Below are 12,661 nucleotides of genomic sequence, written 5' to 3'. Positions count from 1 at the left end.
TATGCATGAAAAGTGACCTTAGGTCTATTTTCATCCTTAATTGACTTACTTTAAAAGACACTATCATTCATCCAATAGATAATTTGTACCAAGTGAACGAAACATAACAGTAATCTTGTTTAACTTCAGATAGGAGGGACACATGTTGGCACAGATGAGGATTGGGTACCTAATGAAGGGTAGCTAGTCCTGCAGCCTCCAAACACAATAGCATCTCCTTAATATATTATGGAAACAATGGCAGCAAAAAGCAACTTTATGTATCATCCAAGCATTGACAACATAATTCATTATAGGCACTCAACCCAAGAAACTTATCATTGAAAAAACTCAGAAAATTAAAACTATCAACCCCAGAGGTGCACAGTCATGTTAGAACAAAAAAGTTCAGAGCATACACTTGGAAATTATTCAACCTCCTGACGTTTTTGACTATTTGAAAAGGACTGACCATTTATTCTATACTTCAGTTTCTATTTTCACTCTCTTTCCAACAACTCCTTTCTCCTTTTACTACTTCCTAATTCTCTTGCACACTGCTATAAGCATACAGCCTATGCCAAGATCACATAACATTATCTAATGGTCCAAATTGTATATAAATGGCGCTGTTTAGAAATTCAGTATAATACAATGATTTTAATCCCAAAAAAACAAATAAATCAGAAAAATAAATCATTTGTATAAAAAAATAGTGATTTCATTAAAAAATTAACATAGTTTCATGAAGTTTCTTGATGGTGGGATGTGGGAACCGGGGGCCTGGGCCTAAATTTGGGGGCTGTGGTGGGATGCTATGGAGCATTGGAGGCTGGTGGTGTTGATGTACAAATTGAGGTGAATCAAAATCTGCAAGGAAAAATCTGTAATATAACATCTCTGTGAGTGCCCCAAATGAGCTTTCTGAAGTTAAATGTTGCAATTAGCATGTAATGGAATGTGCCATATAGCAAGCAAACTAGAAACATTCCTAGTGCAAGTGGCAAATGTCGTGGTTTTGTGGAGCTACATTTCTCATGAGTAGCCTAGTCTCGGCAACACCCCTTTACAAGTGATGGCCATTTCCAAGACTTGAAGACTTTTTATGAAACTAAATATGACTAAGGGATGCAGAAACATTTCCGAGACTTAGGGACTTTCCCAAGGCTAGTGTCGGGTTGAATCCTAGGTGTTGGACTTGTAGAATGAATTGAATGGCATTATTTGGAATCACTTCAATAGAATTCCAAATGTTTGATTATAGCTCCATGCAAATTTGGAGGACAAGATGTTGATTAAAGTTGTGCATATGCGAAGAATAAATGTGCACCAATTATGAAAACTAATCATGTAAAATCACTATTCTTGAAGTCCCTCAAGCTTTTAATCTATCTTTTTTATTGAAATCAAATTAAAAGCTCAATGAAGGTTTATTTCCATAGTGCCTAGCATTTTTAACAAATGAACACCTAACATGACACCATCTCCACACATAGGAATGCTAAATGTATTGCTAGTCAACAAATAATTTTCCATCACGAGCTTAACCTTTTGGCTCCAAAACATTTGATGGTGTCGTTGACAATAATTACCCAAAACCTATGTCTTTGCATATTATTAACCTTGGAGTTCACCCATGACAAGGCATGACAAAAGTCAAGAGATGATTAAGTTGTCTGTGCCTTGTTCTGCTGTGGTGTTTTTAAAAGCCCAATCCTTCATGATTATTGTGGTTTAATTTTCTATGAAAACCCCCTACTTCCCTCTAAGTTTCACTCCTAAAACAAAACTGACTCTTTCAAAGACCCCAGATACCACCTTGTGACTAGCAAAACCCTCTTCTAGCTCCGCTGTGACCTTTTTCAAGCAGCCATGTTATCACATAACTTTCCCAAAAATCTGCTGCACTAGTCTGATAGCATATGAAGCTGTAGCATACATACTACTTTACAACAAATTAAGTGAGCAATAAACTACCCCATCTCATCTATAAATAAGACATGCTTAGAACTAGGATCATAAAAAATGCCTTCATCTCCCTTGTTCAAAGTGATTATGCAGCATTATTTTCCTTAAGAAAGAGTCTCCAGAACAGCAGCAGGACACTCAAGTTTTAATATGAGTGCTTATCATTATGAGTAGGAACAGACTGTTTTTTGTTGGATATCAACTTGTGGACTTTATCCTATGAATTTGCACTAGCTAGAGGATTATAGGAAGAACTGCAATGCCTAACATAATCATCTAGAGCAACCCAAAGACCCATCACCATGTGAAACCCCTCAAGACCATGCTCCTCATTTGAGCCAAAGGCACCATCACAATATAATTTTTTATAATCTATGATATTGCTATCAGGATTTAACTGTGTAGTTTTTGAGTCAAACTCATTGACCCATATTTCATGATTAGTGATTCACACATGAATCCATCTCTCATGAGAGTAAACAGAGTACTTAGCACTCATTGGGTCTAGGTGAAGCACCGGGAAGTCCCGGTGCTTCACCTCTGTGAGCATCACCTAGATCCAATTAGTGCTAAGTGCTTCATTTACTCTCATGAGAGATGGATACATGTGTGAATCACTATTCATGAAATATGGGTCAATGAGTTTGACTCAAAAACTATACAGTTAAATCCTGATAGCAATATCAGAATTTGACTTGCTGTGGAAAATATCTCCTAGTTTTCTATAATCCGATTGACTTACCTATAGTATTTGGGCTACAAGGAGGAATGGTCTATAAAAGTCCACCTGAAGTAAAAATTGGTTTCCTCAACCCCTATAATTAAGTTCCATCCTATTTTTTCAAGTCATTTAAATAGCTTTTCTTAGAAGAAACTTTACCATGTGAACTGACTTAAAAGAAATTTTGATACAATAATTATATGTTCTAGATTAATAGTGGTGTGAAAAGTGAAAAAATTGGTTTGGAGTTTGTAATAGGCCTGTTGGATTTCCTGATGCTCAAAATATTAGATATTTAAGAATGAAACTAAATTAGAACATGTGCAAAATGGACATGCATACACTCTCATTGTTAACAAAATCGTGGAATTAACAAAAGATTCTTGTCCCCCACAATCTTTTGAATAGAAAATCAAACTACGACAATTTAAGATTGATAGGAATTGAACTTGGTGGATATCTTCCACATGAACTAAATTTACTAATAGAGAATTTGTGACTATCTTGGTTAAAAGTTAAAACTTAACCTTGATCAAGCTCTTATGCATTTTTATTTTTGGCTGTCAGAAATGCTTTACTGACTAGAATTAATGATGCCCTACTAGGCTTTGAATATTGATAAGGTGTAATGTCCCCTGAGTAAAGAAACATAAAAGAGTGCCAGCCTTCTACGTCGTTCCTAGAAGGCAAAACGTGACACAAGCCAACAGAGTGATAAAGGACAAGCAATGCATGACATGGTCTGGTGTTGCAGAATTATACAAAATCATAGGGGAGACAAGCTGAGGCTGACTCATCCGCCACCTAGCTGATTAGTGGAAGAAGGAATGACAAATTCCCAATGCTTGGTTGTTGCCGATTTCAGCATGAGTGACACACAAAGAGGGGAAATCAAACACATATGCTAAATCGGGCTCAAGCTTTACTTATGGCATTGGGTTATTGCAAATGGAGAATGCAAATAGTCATGGGGAAGAAAGAAAAGAGGCTGGGGCGTAAAAGGATGTTCTCTCAAGCAATTTGGAAAGGAAGGCAGCTTGGAAGGAAATTTGGGGGAAAGCAATACAGTCGTGTGGATATTGGCGCACCTTAGAAGGCATATGCATGACATAAGCCAAAGCGACTATCAGATTGGAGGACTGTGTATACGAATGTTTGGGACGTCACCCTCACACATTGACAGCTTCGACGTCAACTGTGAAGTTGATCTTGGAACTCTTTGAAACAGTTATAGATTGATGCAGTTCATACATAGGGAGGAAAATTGAAGATTAGGTAAATTGCAGTGATAAGTTGATTAAATCAACACATGAGGCCGTGGTATCTTTGTTGAGAAACATGTGTCTCAACCTTGCAATCTTTTCTTGGAAAATTCCAGAATTAGTTTGTGGGAGTTTTCCACTTGTTTATGCATTGGAAAGTGGTTAGTGAGTTGTTAAATGAATCTTGTCCTTAGTAGAATATAGTTAGGCTATTTTTAGAGCCTTGATGACTCATTTTGTGACTTTTATGGGGGTATAGACTAAGAGACAAAATTGTGGACGGGATTACTATTTTTAACCTGGTTGTTTTTCCATATTGGAAATGTAAATGTCAAAAATGGGTAACATGTGGCATGGTAGTTTTGCTCATGGTTTTGTAAAACCATAAGTGGTTTCCAAGTTGTAAAATCACTATAAAAGGAGGGCTTGGGGAGGTGTTTGTGTAATTGAGTTTAGTTTGCAAGACTGGTGCTAGAAGCAGTCTCTCCAAGTTCGAGTTGTGGTGATGCGCTCCTGTAAGAACTTGTATTGCAAGTGTATTGTAATCATCTTGGTTTGATAATACATTGTGCGAGTTTTGGAGGGTGGGGTTTTTCTCCCGGAAGGGTTTCCCCATGGTAATCACTGTGTTGTGTATTCTTTGTTATTTTGATTATGTTATTATGCATTTCTTGAGATCTTTGCAATATTTACTTTGATTTGCATAATCGTCCTCTCAAAGATTAGCGTAGGAAGCGATTCCGCACACCTTTTCTTCCTTACAATCTTTGGGTCGAGCTGGGCATTTATGGCAGGTAACACAGTTGACACGCGTAGCAGATGCAACCCAAACATAAGTGTGGCCAGCAAGGTACAGGTTATTGGAGTGATGCAATATCAATAAGGAGAGCGGCCTTGCATGGGTCAGGTTGGTTGGTACACCATATTCTGTAAACACCATTCCATAATCTATGAACTTATGTTGAATTCTGTCTGCATCGATTAATGTTATAAGTGCGCTAAGTTCTATGGTTTGTTCACTATCAAATCTCCTGCATTTTCAATCTATATATATGTGTGTGCGTGTGGGTTTTTTTTTTTCTCTGTGTATGTGAACATTATCTCGGTCACCGCGGTAGTAAAGAATAAGCAGACTCCTTGCCACTAAACATAACAATGGGGAATTCAGATTAACCGAACAGGCAGCTCACCCATGATACAGTTAGTAGTAATTTAATGGACTATCCTTAACCGCCAAAGAAGAACTCTCAGGGCAGAATTGGGCGCCTATTACAGAAGGCTTTTCTCAATCCCTAAGAAATAACAGAAAAAACAAATTTAGATGCTGTTCATTTAGAATTCAATTATAAAGAGAAAACCACCTTCCACCAAGGCTTGTTCCACCAACACGTTGAAACTTGTCTGGAGAATCCACTCGCAAGATGCTAACACCAGATCCAGTATTTACCTGCCATTACAATTATAATTAAGAACAAGGTTAATAATCAATGGATAGATTGAGTACAAATACATGATGTGGAATACAAAACAAATAGTTCTCAAATATTTTCAAGTTTATCTACATCATTATTCCACCAAGGAAAAATGGTCTACCATAAGATAGGGGTACAAGTTTTGGCTTCCATATAACAGTGCACTGTTGCCATCTCTTTTAGGATGAGGGCTGTCTGAGACAGATGTATTCCTTGGATTCTCGCCATCATCACACTCTCCAATGGCATCCTCATTTGAATAAAGTTTCATACTATTCTCAACCCCACCATGTTGCCTTCCTTTCTGCCTAAGATGACAATCATTCTCATCATCATCACCGCTATATTCATGTGACTTCCAAGGATGTTGTATACGCCTTGCTTTATATGAGCCTACAACACATTTTGACTATTATATATCTTGTTAAGAATTATGCCCAAATTTTAGATAATTCCTGGTTTGACCAGGGTAAACCAGGTTAATGGAGAAAATTTGGGAAGAAAAACAATTCGGAGAATTTATCACAATAATATTTATTTCAGCTTGAATATGTGTAAAATTGATAGGTTATTTTAGAGAAATGCTATACTCATCTTAAGTCTTTTCATGACATTGACATGCCATTCAGATCACAAGGATTGTAATTCCTCTAGCCCATCAGAATCCGATCTAATATCACTGTTAGGAAAAAATTTGAATTGTAAAATCAACATTACTATAGCTTTTCTCTTAGATTATCAACAAAGTTGGAAGTAAATGCAACACTGTAAACTCTCATACAAGAGCTCAATATGTAAAATTAGTTTAAATTCTTATATTGTCATTCAATCCACTATAAATAAATTTGGTTTTGTTACTTTCTTGCACAAATTTCTATTGGTTTTTTATTGTCATTCTAGATTAAAATTTAAGTCTCTTTCTACTACCATTCCACTTGAAACAAGTATATGCCCACAAAGTCTAAAACACATTCATTGATGAACAATATCTATAGATTTTTCAACTATGATTAATCACTCCATAGAGTATTATTTTACCATGACATTGAGAAAAAGGTTAGACGCTTTCCAAACACGAGGGGTTTAAAATATGGAAAAAAAATATATACCTATAGGATGCTCGAAGCTTTCATGTTGAGCATTCCTGACCAAAAAGTCAATACCTCGCACCAAGCTGCCAGGAAAATAATAAATTTGGAGTCAAGAAAAAATAAAAACTAGTGAAATAGCATATAGCAAAAACCAGAACTAGTAAACAACTTAGACCAATATTCAAATCAGAATACAAAAAATTAACCATGGCTGATGGGCCTTTCAGTCATGTTCCAACATTCTATGTTCAAAAAATGAAAAACTCTCAAGCATCTTGCGACTAAAAATGATCATCCTACCCTTATAAAAGCCACATAAAGCATGCCATAATAAAAGTAAACAGTTTTAGAAGTTTTCGTCACAACCAAAAAATAAAATAAAACAAAATTAAAAAAGTGTAGTCATGAGGAATATTAACTTAACGAAACTGCAGACAAGAGCCTACAACGAAACGGTAAATTGTGAGCCTCTTAATTGAGAAGTCTTGGGTTCAAATATAATCAAGCTTAACTAATATTCAAAAATAATTAATTACAACAAATAATAATAATTAACATTGGCTTTGGTCTCTTACTGATAAAAAAAAAACTTAACGAAACTGCAAAGCTTGGCATAAAGTATGAGTCTCAGCTAACTAGAATGTCACATAACTGACATTATGGTAATAGGTTTTTTCTTTTTTCTTCAAATGCTCAACCTTTACTTGCAACATAGACATGATATCAAGCATGTTAACGCTAATAGCACAGAATCGAAAAATTGAACTTATGTGATATTTGATAGTTATCTTCTTCTAAGCTGGTAGCTTTAATTGTTTCATTATGTTTTGTGCAGTTTTGTTTCAGAATAAATTTTTGCAAAAGGTCAATTCCAAACAAAAGAAATGCTGTTAATGATTTGCTATCTATCTTCCATATACTAGAAGGTGCTTAAAGGTACCTTTTTAACTCATCATAATGCTGGAGGCTCAAACCAGCAATGTCAAAAAATCTGTCAACGAATTTTCAAGCTTGACATCTAGAAATAAATTCATGTGTTAATAATTAATAAATAATATTGCTCCAAGGAACAACCACTAAAAAGACCAAGATCATTGGAGCACAATTTTTATATAGAATACCAAATTACCCAGTTGCTCCAATAGCTTGGCCTTGACCCACGAGAGAGTGTTCTTGTGTAAGTCTCAAAAAATCCTCTATTCTCCAGGTCTCTGACAAGAACAATATCAAGAAATTGTCAATAAGAACTGTATACAAAATATTAAAATTCTTTACCCTTGTACATCCTCCGCAACTGCAGTAATACAACTCTCATAAAGAATTCTGATATCAATTAAGATAGTGCAATTGTGATTCTTTGACATATGAATAGAAAAGGATTCACCATAAGTCTTGCACCAATCTATTCTTTGACATATGAATAGAAAAGGATTCACCATAAGTCTTGCACCAATCTATTCAACAGCCAGTTTTGTTAGTTTATCTTTAAGATAATTAGTTTTTAATTCCTCAAAGTAAAAAATTTCCAAAATATCTTGATCATGTAACAATTTAATTTTTAAATTGATTTGTCCACACTAGAACCAAATAAACTATGCCTCAGGGGCTGTATAAGGTTAACATGATCCATAAACAGAAAGTTATCCCTCATGTTTTGTTGTTAGATATGAATATTGTTATAGAACCTCCAAACACTGTTTTACCTCTAAAAACTGGTTAACCAAACAATGTTTCTTGTTCAATCAGACTTGTTACATAAAAATGAGAGCATTTAATAGTAAACAAGATGCAATGAAATCCTACACACAGTAAAACACAAGGCCTTATAGCTGGAGAAACTCTTAAACAAGAATAAAACTCTACTAAAATCGAGTAAAATTCCTCATATCACCATGTCTCAGTCTTTTACAAGTGGTAAAATGCCTCAAGGATATAAACAAAGCTCATTGATAGTTTACACCAGCTCCAAACACCGCATTCAGTTTGAACAGTTCCAAAACCTTACTTCTCTATATTATAGCAATGGAACAAAGAATAAATGAAGGTTATAATGAGGTTTGCACCCACTCTCATGGTTCCCACAAAGAACAACAATTACAAAAAGACTATATAGCTTTCCAATAACTTCCACAGTTTAAGAATAGAATAAAAAATACCAAGAAGAGGATTCAAACCATCTAAACCCTTCCTAAACCATGCACTGCTACATTTTGATGAAATCACTGCTAACATCAGTCTAGCAAATGCAAAATTGTTATGATTGATGACAATTTTGCTGCATATAAAAACAGGCAATTTTTCGAAAATAAGATTTCTAGGTCCTTGAGGTTTGCACACTGTTTTAGTTACTTCTAGTTCTAACCTTCTAGGGACATTCCATACAATCCCAAACAGTCTCCTGACTTCATTGTACTTATACTTCAACAACTTGACTTGACATTTCAAATTGCATCTCCCATTTTAGGAGGCTTTTTGTCCCCAAAATCTAAAGCAATTCAATTAGTAAGGGTTGAAGAACCCTTTGTTTTGCAAAGATTACGTCTTGCTTTGCACTGCAAAGCAAACACCAACGAAAACTTGGTAAACTTTTGTCCAATGTCTCCGCCTAACCTAATGCACCCGCTGTTTGCCTTCCTATTGCTTTTTTGAGAGTGTACCCATTTTATATCTCCAACTTCAGCATTTTTTCAAAGAACAACCCTTCCATCTGAACTCATCAGCCTCCTGTATTAGAAACACTTGCAAATGTGACCTTGGACTTTCCAATTTCTAACAAAAGGATGCAAAATTAACAGCTTCCCATTCAAGGTGAAGCCTCTATTGATTCCTCGTCCTATAATAGACATCTCTCTCATAGAAATATGGCCTCCCAAATATGATGTCACAAATATCCAACGAAATGAAATCTACAAATGCTTCTTCCTTAAATTCACGAGAAAGTGTAAATGACAACTTACATTGGTTGGTCACAATCATCTCTTATCCTTGTAGCAGACACCTTGAAGCATATGAATGTGGATGGTCTGCCATCTCCAAACCAAGTGCACTAACCAATCTAGCAGAGATATGGCTTGCTTGTGAACATGTAACATTATCTGAATATTTCGTGGTCATTAGTGTTCACATCAAAGCATTTGCAACACCACAAAAATGTACCAGGGTTTTTTTTTCAAGCCTTAAGATACCACACATTGGTATTAAATTTCACCTAGGTCACAACTGAGGTGTTATGCTTGCATGAAATGCATTAGTGTGTTCATAAATTTCACAGATATTCTGGACATACATCATCTTGCAATTGCATATTCTTACAAGCACATATTAACATATCTTGAAGGTTGGCCGCCTCTCTAGTTTTCTATGTTTCTTTGGAATCTAGATCCACATTGGCATAATTTTCGATAATGAACACGCTTACTTCATTTATGCATTAAAGTGTGAATAATTGAAATCGTCTTTCATGCCATTTTTATGAAAAATAATAGCAAGTTATACAACTTAACATCGTAACCATAAAACTAGAGACAACAGTATATTGATTCTACTCTTGGGAAATTATCTGTAATCATAGTAGACAACAAAACTTGGTACGGCAGGAGAAAAATCATTAGCATGCAAACTAAATACTCGCCGAAACATTTGAAATGAAGAGTTCCACGAGCTGGCAAAGCAACAGACACGTGGCTGGATAGCCATATCTTGCGAACATTACTTTCTGAATGGCTAATGGAACTTTCCCCTTCCTTTGCAAATTCTCCATTTTCTGTAGCTAAAGAAGTGCTAATTCCATCAACAATAATACATCCTTGCGAGCAATTTCCAAGCATCTCACTATCAGAATTACTACGTTGATCTGAATTCCTCAGCTGGTCAGGTAATTTGCCTGACCCAGATATCATTTCAAAATGTACAGCACTCTGCATATCAGTTTCTCCATTAGTTTCAGCACCAGAAACACCATTTTTCTTGTGGATCTTCTCATCTTTACATGATATTGGCTCTAAACGTTCATCTTTGGATGGTCTAGCAGGCTCAAAGTAGACAACTTTGCATAGTGTTCCACCTATATCCATACCAAAGCGTGCCAAAGAAGATGCACCCACCAATATGTCTAGCTCTATTGAACTTTCAGGGTTCAAAGGATTTGTTTCAACAGAAACAGGAGATTTGAATCCATTTTTTAGCATGTTACAAGGTATAGAATCAGGTCTAGACACTGACAGTACCTGGGGTTGCCATACTCTTGTATCGCTCATTTTCACAATGTATTCAGCAATTGAAGAGCTATAAGTTAGATTCTCAAATTAGCCGTTGGCTTGTCCGAATCAATTATTATCTTCACAAAATCACTGTAGATGAAATGTCATACGAATCTAAAACCCATGGGTTTAAGACTGCAAGGCTGTGCGAGACAAATATCCACAAACAAGTGCATCAGTCTCTAAAATTATAGATGCTAATCTAAATATCACAATTCATGGAAAATGAGCACGTTAAAATCCCCGAACACATAACAAACTCTTGAACTACCCACAAAAATTAAACACCATACAGATTTTAATGCCTGACCCAAAATGCAACGCTTAACCCGAACCAACCCAATCCAATTCGACGATTGACTTATACTAAATTCCCGGACTAACACATTCGATAAACCATTTGACTGGAATTTTGATTTTTAAGTTTTATTAATTGATCAAGAAATCCATCAGAGAACTGCCATGCTAACTAAAAGCCTACATAACTGAGAGTGTGACCAGGAAAATCTTTTCAGGCGTCACCAGCAATTCCAGATTGACCAAAATGAAAATGTTTGTGATGCCAAAAGCCCAAATATGCGTTTGCACGCACAAAGATCAAAATGACTCTACAGGTCCAGAAAGATTCAGAAGATTAAACACGGATTTCGGGAAAGAAAAATTAAGGGGTAAAAGACCAGAAAACTGTGATGGAAAATTGAGTTCTTCCAACGGAAATAACAAATTTGGGTACTGAATAAAATCAACAACAGAGAGGTATGCAATAATTGAAAACAGTAATTGTACTGAGCTATAAAAAATAACATCAATCAAACACATAAATATACCTCAAAATCGCACCCAATTTAAAATGCAAACCCAGGCTATAAGAAAGACAATTTAAACAAGGCCAGACATGATCAATTGCATTGAGCCATTAATCCTTAGCTTTAAAGCAGTCTTTAGTAAGTTTACCCAAGTGCTGTCAGGAGGCATTGAGCGCAGGTCGATGCAGCTCCTGTAATAATTGTTAAATTGAATGGATTTCTCAGGTGGACATTTCATAATTTTGGTTCAGAGTCAACAATTGTGTGTCTGGTACTGCCCTCTTCATTGTATTATTTTTTCGGATTGATTCAATGAAAAAAATTGTGTCTTGCTCGTATTTAGCTTTGACTCCATGGATATTATCTGATAAGCTCTTTTCTAGCTGCTGGATAATTGTGCCAAAATAGCGTATTGCAACTTCACCTACCATTAGGCTGGGTCCCCGCGCTTTAAAAAAATCAAGTTCCTACCTGTTTTGACCAAATTTCGGGCTATTTCATCCGATCAAATTGAGAGAGCTAAAAATTCAGAGTTCCTATTTTATATAGGCGTAGATTCTAAATAAGCCCGAGGGCTAAAAACTCTTAGAGTTCCTATTTTATATAGGCGTAGATTCTAAATAAACTTGTATGGCCAAAAAGTTATCAAGGGATCTACAAAAATAGAACCAAAATCCCTCCCACGGGACCCCTTCCTATGAAGAGTGGTCATATTTTTTCTTTTTCTTTTTAATTTTTAAAATTTCTTTATTTCAACTAAAATGTTGGGAATTACTTGATAAACAAAACAAAACAATAAATAATCTAGGCTTTCTAGAAAATTGTGGATGGAATTTGTATACTAATTCTTTGGATTTATAGTTTGTATATTAAGCATTGATTTCATTTATATTTTTCCTATTTTTGATTTAGAGGTGTAATAGAAAAAAAAAAAATGTTTTTTAAAGTTTTAGATTGTAATAATTTTTTATATATGTCAAATTTTTAAGTATGGTAAAAAATTAGTATTATATATTTAAATTGTATACTATGAATTTTTAGATTTAATTCATGTTTATTATCTTACATTGATAAAAAGAATTGTTGAATAAAATTATCTTTAA

At 35.2% G+C, this 12,661-nt stretch overlaps 1 pseudogene across 1 annotated transcript in view; it reads right to left on the bottom strand.

The window, feature by feature from the left end:
* LOC149544722 (uncharacterized) overlaps positions 1 to 12,024 on the bottom strand; it is a 56,372-nt pseudogene extending 44,348 nt beyond the window's left edge. The window contains exons 1-6 of the transcript XR_016355065.1: positions 10,125 to 12,024; positions 7,623 to 7,704; positions 7,434 to 7,511; positions 6,512 to 6,576; positions 5,524 to 5,795; positions 5,292 to 5,377 (exon numbers count right to left, since the gene is read on the bottom strand). The product of XR_016355065.1 is annotated as an uncharacterized LOC149544722 (transcript). The remainder of the gene's footprint in view (positions 1 to 5,291; positions 5,378 to 5,523; positions 5,796 to 6,511; positions 6,577 to 7,433; positions 7,512 to 7,622; positions 7,705 to 10,124) is intronic.
* Between the last annotated feature and the right edge of the window lie 637 nt (positions 12,025 to 12,661).

This window comes from Cupressus sempervirens, chromosome 8 (genome assembly GCF_028749045.1).
Source record: "Cupressus sempervirens isolate cs-2001-9-10 chromosome 8, ASM2874904v1, whole genome shotgun sequence".
Classification (NCBI taxonomy): Eukaryota; Viridiplantae; Streptophyta; class Pinopsida; order Cupressales; family Cupressaceae; genus Cupressus; species Cupressus sempervirens.
This window is presented reverse-complemented; position numbering and strand designations above follow the sequence as displayed.